Genomic DNA, 9034 nt, shown 5'->3' on the forward strand with positions numbered 1-9034 from the left:
GTTTCCAAATGCTCAGAGTTATGGACTTCATGCAAAGCAAAAATGTCGACCAATCTTAGACTGTGGGCAAAATAGCCAGATCAAATGATTTCACCTGGCTAATTGATCTGTCTTGTCAATTATATGCTTTCAACTTCTTTTGAAAATTTACAGCTCACATATATTGGGCCATAATCAACAAAGGTGTGATATTCAAAGCAATTTAACAGGCCAAAAACGACTCCTGGCAGGTTAAATTGCCCATTCCAGGCTAACTGCTAATTTACAGTGAAGCTTCACTGGTTAATGCTGCTGAAAATAACTGTTATCAAAGAATTAAAACAACAGCTATTTTGGGGGTGTTCTGTGGGTGGAGTCAGCATGACCATTTATGTGCCAATATGCAGCACTTAACCAGCCAGGATAACTGCATAAATAGGACCACACAAAAGTCAATCCTATCTTTATGCAGTAACCTATAGCCGGTTACATATTGCACTTCACCAGCTATGCATTAGCCTAATCCGCAAATCCAGAAATTCAGTGTTGGTGCCTGGACCTGGCCAGACATTGAATTTCCAGGTTTAACACCTGTGGCAGTCATCAAAAGGCTGAATATCAGTCTGAAAAACGTTTTCTGCTATTCTAGCTATAGAAAAAAATCTTTACTGAATAATTCTCACTGGGTCTTATTCAGTACTAAAATTCATTCTTTCTTAAAACTAATGAGCTAATATTGGTGCAACCTCACCTTAAGTATTGCATTCATTTCTGGTTGTAACTCAAAAAAGATATAGTAGAATTAGAAAAGGTTCAAAGAAGAGTGAACAAAATGATAAAGGGGATGGAACTCCTCCCATATGAGGAAAAGTTAAAGAGATTGGGGTTCTTCAGCTTGGAAAAGAGATGGCTGAGGAGGGATATGATTGAGGTCTACAAAATCCTGAGACGAGTAGAACGGGTAAAAGTGTGTTGATTTCACTCTTTCAAAAGTAGAAAGACCAAGGAATACTCAATGAAATTACATGGAAATACTTTTAAAACAAATAGGAGGAAATATTTTTTCCCCTCAAAGAATTGTTAAGTCACTGTTGGAATCAGGATATTGGGCTAGAAAGACCATTAGTCTGACTCGGTATGGCTATTCTTATATTCTTATGCTCTTTTCTTTCAGTACAATACCATTCTTTGAGCTCTGTTAATAACCTGGATTAGCTATACGTTTCGTATAGAAAGCCTACATTGAACAAAATAGGATGAGTGCTAATGCATGTTTTCTATGTTAAGGTACTCATGTTATAATGATCCACCTAGTTTTAGCCAATTAAAACACATAGAAGTGCTGGTCTTTTAGGAGTACATGTTCAGTCAGCATAAGCCATCATAAATGATGTCACTTCCAGTATATCCAAAGGAACCAGCTCCCAGTTGTGAAATTCATTGTTCTCCAAACACTTCCAAGAATATTTGCCTGACAGATCCTAGATTTTTTTTATTAGCGTAATTTTCTCAATAAATAGCTTGAATTTCTTGCAAACATTGTAGAACATATTGCATTTTCAAGCTAATCATTTTTATATCGCATGCATACTTAGGGAGCCTTTCACTAAATTGTATTAAGCTGCTAATATGTAAATTAGTCTGTGCTGTTACTGCACAAGCGCAATAATTGTTACTGCACTGACATAACACCATGCACTAATTCATGCATTAACTGCATGCTGTATCAGGAGATGGACACTGGGTGAGTTATGCATGGAGAATGATGGACTGCATGCTGTCCAGGGATATAGCTACTATTGAGTAAGCCCAATAAAAAGTGGGGGCCACTCAATGGTAGGGGCTGCCTTCTCCACCCAGACAGGCAAGCACAAAAACTTCCCCCAGAAAGGGGCAGATAACGCAAAAAGAAACTAGTAGGATGGGGCCTTAGACCCTAGGTGTGTGCTGAAAGTCTTCTAGTCCTGCCTCCTCTGACATAAGATGTTGCATTGTGTAGGCTCAGAGACCTCATGCTGCCATTTTCTGTAATGGCAGCATATCAGTGTAGCAAGAACGGGAGTAGATGCTGAACATTTGGGGGGGGGGGGGTAGAAGGGAAGATCAAGATAGATAATAGAAATGAGGAAGGGAAGATTGGCGAGATGTTGTTCATGATGGAGGTGGAAAGGAAGATAGGGTATTTGCTGGACATGGAGGAAGTGGAAGGGAAGATTAGGGTTAATGCTGGACATTAGGAAGGTGGGAGGTACTAGAAGGCTTCTGTGGAATATAGCATTTAGCACAGTAATGGTGTAGGGTCAGGAGTCAATATATATGTGAGATTTCCATGCTAAACAAATTTTATTGTATGTAAACAATGTTGACAAAGATTCTAATTTTTTTTTTTCTAGGATATAGCCTAGGAATATAAGTTTTCATTTTTTTCTTGGAGCAGTTACCTTACCTGTGTTCTAAGTGAGGGGACCTCCACACCCTCTTCTAGAAGGCCCTCTATTTTGAGTGGGGGGGGGGCACCATCTTATTCCTCACCTGAGGCAGCACACTTCCTTGAACTGCTCCTGAGCAGTGGTAGTACTACATGGAGATAAGCATGGCACACATTGCTCTTACCTCTAGCTATGCTGCTGCATCACATCTGATCAATCTTTAATCTCTTCCCAATGAACCCAGCACCAAGTAAAATGCTAAAGTGCCCCATTTCTTCCTGCTGCTGCAGTGCCAAAGTCTTGCAATAAGAGCAGGGAGATCTTAGGGCTCATACAGAGAGACTTTGTCCTCAGGGCAACCTGAAATGACACACTGAAGTGTTTCATCAGCTGTCTGACTGCTTGGGAGAAAAACTAAAGACTGATTGTGAGGTATTGCTGTGTTCACCTCTTTAAGACTTCAAGAATGTTTTATGTGCCCCATGGGAATGAGGGAAGAAGTGAGACGTCTTCCCTGAACCCTTCAAAGAATCAACTGTTTCCTACAGACCTCACCAATCTCCCTTCTACCATAAATCCATCTTGGACACCTTCTTTCACTTTGCTACACTCCATGCCTTCCCTGCTAACCTTAGACACTGTCTCTCTATTGTATGTCCCAATACACATCCATGCAGGCCCACTTCAGACACTTTCTCTCCCCACGAAATCACCACTGTAGTCAGCATCCTTCTCAGACTAGACCGCCCCCAGGCTCTCACTTTGCAGCTGACACCCCTCTGCTTGGTCTCTTACACACATACACTCCCTCCTCACTGCTTCATAACCCCTGACACCTCACATGACACACATCACATAGACGTACTCCTATTGCACCCCTGACATACAGAAATCTCTACTTCCTCACCTTATAAATCTCACAGTACACAACCCCACATACTCCTACTATCCTTGGAATTCCCTGAACATCCAACATGTATTGTTCTGCCCTATATACAAAAATCTTTAGACTTGTGCACATTCCTACTCTCAATATCCTCCCACTCCCACTCTTTTGCAGATAACCTTAATTTTTCAAACACTTCCCTCCCCCTGACTGGAGCACTGAAGGGCATATGTTCTTCACCCCCACTACATTGGAAAAAATAGCACAGTAAGGGCCCATATTAATTTTTCTACTTGAGGTCCATTCAGTCCTTTATTATTTATTTAGATTTTGCTCACACCTTTTTCAGTAATAGCTCAAGGTGAGTTACATTCAGGTACTCTGGATATTTCTCTGTCCCAGGAGGGCTCATAGTATAAGTTTGTACATGAGGAAATGGAGGGTTAAATGACTTGCCCAAGATCACAGAGTAGTGGTGGGATTTGAACTGGCCACCTCTGGATTGCAAGACCAGTGCTCTAACCACTAGGCCACTCCTCCACTTTCTACTTCACCATAGCTGTCACCTGTGCAGTTAGCATGAGTGGACATAACGCCTCCTACGTGCACCTGCAATATTTGCCGATAGTTTTAAAATGCAGTAAAGAGCTTTCCAATGCAGTAAGAGGACAGTTATCACACAGTCTTTGCAATTACTGTATGTTATTATTTGTTGTTCAGCATTGTGAGTTTGAAAACGTACTGCCCTTTATCAAAAAAAGCATCTTAGTAAGCACTTGGACAAAACAAATTTGCAATGAAATAATTGTGTATTGTTATTATGTGTTGCCTTTTTATAAGTCTGACATTTGGTTTGGATTATTTTTCATGCACTGTATATGTGCAATAATTGAAATGCCCTCTGGGCAATATTAAAAATGAAGATTAATGTGGGCAGGAGATGCTCCTGCCTGCTTAAATCCCTTGTTTGTGGCTAACCATCAATACTCTGTGACACTTAACCTGTTACCGCCGCTGAATATTCGTGGTTGGCACCTATGCCAAAACGGGCAAACTTGTGGGCATTCTGGGGGCAAAGCTAGCACTTATGCACGTAAGTGCCAACGTTCATCCCTCGACCTCATAAGATAACCTCTTAAATTGAACCACATAAAAAGCATTCCTATCTTTAAGCTTTTCAGCTTATGTGATCAAGGGCTGAATATTTCACTTATCAGCATAAGTTTTAGCGGCCAACCTAAGGGGCCCTTTTACTAAAGGGTTGCCACGTGGCAACCTGGAACTACCGCTGGCCCAATACAGTCACCGGCGGTAGTTCCATCTTGAGCAGGCATCATTTCCGGTGCTACGGAAAATAATTCTGTCATTTCTAGCACGGCCTTAACCCTGCAGTTATCAGACAGCATGCAGCCCTTAACCCTTAATACCACCTCAGTGGGTAGCAGTAAGTGCTCCCCCCTGCATGGCCACACAGTAAGAATAATCTTACCACATGGCCATGTCTGTTTTAGGGGTTTTTTTTTACCCACTGCAGTAAAAAGGGCCCTAGCACGTGGCAAAAACGGCCCTACTACATGACCTTTTATACCGTAGCTTGGTAAAATTACCCCTATAACTGATATTCACTGCCAGTGTCCAGACATGACCTGGTACTGAGTATCTGGGAATACAGCCTATGGTGGACATAAAAACTTTGACTGCTGCCAGCTGAGTATCGGCCAGTTTGGGTTCAATTGATTGAAGCCGTGGTAGATCTACAGTCAGACACCACTTGGATAAAATGAGTTCCTGCCAGGCCTAGTATCTAGTGGTTAACAACAGGCTTCCTTTCCCTGCACAGGCTGATTAAGTCCTGGTTTCACTCCCGCTGAACCTGCTGGCTTATTGTTCTGTTCGTCCTACAGACATCACAGCCTAAAATCCATGCATGCACTGGAACTGAACCAGAAATGCATCAGCTTGCCCAAGAGAGGCTGTATAATTGTTTTAGCAGCAAAGAAAGGACTTAACTCTCTTTCCCCATTTCACACCATCCCTAACGCTGTACTTGTTAGGCACTAACAGTTTGCTGATATATCTTTTTCAAACTCAGGGGCCCTTTTACAAAGGCGCGGGAGGGCTAATGTGCGGGTTGCATGTGCCCAATTTGCACTGTTGCCAGGGTAGTGCATGTGCTCAGGGCCGGTCATAGCAAGTGTGGGGCCCTGTGCAGACCAATTTGGTGGGGCCCCATCCTAGCCCTGTCCCACTGTGGCCCCGCCCCATCCTAGCACCACCCCACACTAGCTCCACCCCCACCCTAGCTCCACCCCATGGTGGCACTCCATTTATTGGCTGGTGGGGCTCGGCAAAGGTATGCCTAGCATGCCCGCACAAGGGAGGGGAGAGAGAGGCATGTATTCCCCTCTCCCCCCAAATTTCAGGGCCAGCTATGTCTGGAGAGAGAGCCCGTTGTTAAAATTTTACCAGCACACCCCTGGGTGGGTCCCACAGGCAAAAAAACCTTTGACAAAATGGTGGACTACAGGCAGCTGAAACATTTCACCACCACCGACAGAGACAGACAGTACTTTAATTTAAAAAGGTTCTTCCTAGGAAAAAAAGCTATCATCATACCTGTAACCTGGCTGGCTTGCTGCCTTAATGGATTGATTTGGCACAACTGTTGTAGCACAGAAAGACAGTATATCAAATTGCATCCCCTTTCATAGTGTTCTCTGCTTCAAACCCAATGCCCTTCTTTCCCATTCACACTGCCAGTGCCTGCACAACTCTCCACTCTCTCCTTCAAGACAACACTTTCTCCCTCCGGTCCAAATCCTGTTCAGCCCACTGCCAATCTCTGAATCTCACTCACTCTTCTCTCCTCTGGTCTCCCTTTCTCCCTCCAATCACTGTTCTGCCATCCCCAGCTAAGGTCACTTTTTCTCCGCGCGCTGCACGGGGCCCCTTTAGGCGTGGGGCCCTATGCAGCCGCCTTGGTCGCCTCTGCCTAAGACCGGCCCTGCGTGTGCTTGTGGTAATTCCAATGTTGGCATGCACTGAATCTCATGGTAGAAAATAATTTTCTATTTTCTACCGTGGGGGCATTCCCAGTGGTAACCAGCAGCGCACCCACATTGGCATGCGTTGCATGCTTACCACGTGGATTGTGTGTTAGAGAATGACACAGGGACAAAGTTTGTCTCCGTCCCCGCCCCGCCTCCGTAGGTTCTGTCTCCATCCCCACCCCATCCCCACAGGTTCTGTCTCTGTCTGCGCCCTGTCTCCATCCCTGCCCTGTCCCTGCAGGTTCTGTCCCCATCTGCAGAAGCCTCGAACACTTATGATTTTATATTTAAATCTTGAGTGGAGTAGCAGCCTAGTGGTTAGTGCAGTGGACTTTGATCCTAGGGAACTGAGTTTGATTCTCACTGCAGCTCCTTGTGACTCTGGGCAAGTCTTAACCCCCCATTGCCCCTGGTACAAAATAAGTACCTAAATATATACATATGTAAACCGCTTTGAATGTAGTTGCAAAAAAACCTCAGAAAGGCAGTATATCAAGTCCCATTTCCCTTTCCCCCTTTATTAGAATATAAAAAGGAACAATATGCTGTGCAACTGTTGTGTATAAATTACAAATAGAGAACAATAATAACAATGAGCAGCTATAATAACCCTCCTTCCCACCACCACCCTCTACCCTTCCAACCCCAACAATAGGTGATTTCTACTACACCAATGAATCCTAATTCACACTGTTAAAATGTCCAGGGCATAAAATACAACCTGTTCTATATGTCTTAGAGGGGAAAAATATGCCGTATAAAGCACTGTTACATTTTTTTAAATCTGTGGATAAATAAGAAATCATCCACAATCTCAGGATTCAATCTAGCTCTCCTGTCTTCCACAGTCCTTCCTGGAATAGAAGTTGTCTTCATAGAAGATGTGCTGGTAGCAGGATGTACAGGATCTCCCATGCAAATTTTGCTAGTTGTGGCCAGTATGTTTGCTTGTTTTTCCAAAAAAATCAAAATATCTTTGTAGGCATCACTTAAACATAAATAACAGTCCAGTTCGTTAACATGCTTCAAAGTAGAAAATGGCATGGGGACAAAGTTTGTCCCCTGTCCCCGTCCCTGCGAGCTCTGGCCCCATCCCCATCCCCGTGTCATTCTCTAGGTAGCGTGTGAGCCCTTACCGCTAGGTCAATTAAAGGTGGTAAGTGCTCAGGCCGTAAATAGGCACACACTAGTTTTAATAGTAGCACAGGCCCATATTCCGGCCCATTAAAAAATAGCCTTTTTTCAAGGCACAGTAAAAAATGGCCCAGCATATGCCTAAAAGACACGCCCACACTACCACAGGCCATTTTTTACTGCAGCTTTGTAAAAAGAACCCTCATTTTGCTTCTCATAGGTGCTCCCACTGATCTTCTTACATTTGATTTCCTATTGATTCCTCCTCATGTTCCACAGCACATCTAAATGACAGTTTATAGTTTTTGCAAAGGTATGTGAGAGACATCACAGCAGTAGCCAAAGAGAAACCCAGTAGGTTTTTTTAAATACTGCAAAAGCCCTGACAAATCAATCGAGGGTCACAAGCAATAGAAATGAACAAAGTGAGGTCTGATATTCAGGAAATGATGAGAGAAATTCTATTTATTTCCTTATTTAACGCTTTTAAATTCCAGGCAAACAGGAGCCTGTCACGTTTTCAAAACAGGAACTAGGTTTGTGAGCCCTTGGGCCACTGCCAAGGAGCGGCAGTGGCAGGCAAAACCACCCTACACCAGAGACAGGGCAGAACTCAGACAAATAGTTAGGCTTCACCTGCACATGGGCACCTTTCACCAGAAGTTGAGCTCCTGGCTGCAGTTGGCTGGCAGGACTTATAGGACAGGGCAGGAACAGGATCCCAACTAGGCTGAACAGGGACTGAGGGTCAGAGGTAGGGTTACCATATGACTCCAGAAAAAGGAGCACACATTGATCCAGTCCGGGTGTTGCTTCCAGTGAAAGCAATGGAAGTAAAACCCAGACTGGCTCAATCTGTCCTCCTTTTTCTGAAGCCATATGGTAACCCTAGTCAGAGGGGAAAGGAATATACAGGGGCAGCAAGGCAGGGAAAGGATAAGCAAAAGGACAGGACTGAAAGCTGCAAGCAGCCACTAAAACAGGGAACAAAACACTGATAACAGGACACAGAACTGAAAGCTGCAGAGCAGCCACAAAGACACAAACAGACAAAGCCTAAACACAAAACTATAACCTAGAGACAGGACTAGCAAGCAAACCACAACCTAATCTAACCTACACACAGCCTAACTAGAAACAAACAAGAATCTCAGGCAAGAACTTAAACAGAAGTGCAACAAGCACCAACATACCAGGGCCTAAGACGATGCAAAGGCAGAGAATTCCCAACTGACTAATAAGCACCGCAGCAGCTGAGGCTCAAGCTGCAGCAATCACCAGGCAACTACAGGTGCTGTGCAGGTTCAAACAAAAAGAACAAGTCTGGCAGTCTGGAAGATCCGTACCGGACTGGGCTGAAATCTGGAATGGGTGACAGTAACCAGACAGTCCATAGCATCCACCAGGTCTAGCCACCAGGTGGCGAGAAGAAGAAGAGCACGAAACATGGGCACAACCGTGACAGAGTCATAATAATCACATAAAACAAATCGTGCCAAACGAATCTCATTGAGTTATTTGATTGGGTGACAGGAGAATTGAATCAGGGACGAGCT

The sequence above is a fragment of the Microcaecilia unicolor genome, chromosome 4 (genome assembly GCF_901765095.1).
Source record: "Microcaecilia unicolor chromosome 4, aMicUni1.1, whole genome shotgun sequence".
Lineage (NCBI taxonomy): Eukaryota > Metazoa > Chordata > Amphibia > Gymnophiona > Siphonopidae > Microcaecilia > Microcaecilia unicolor.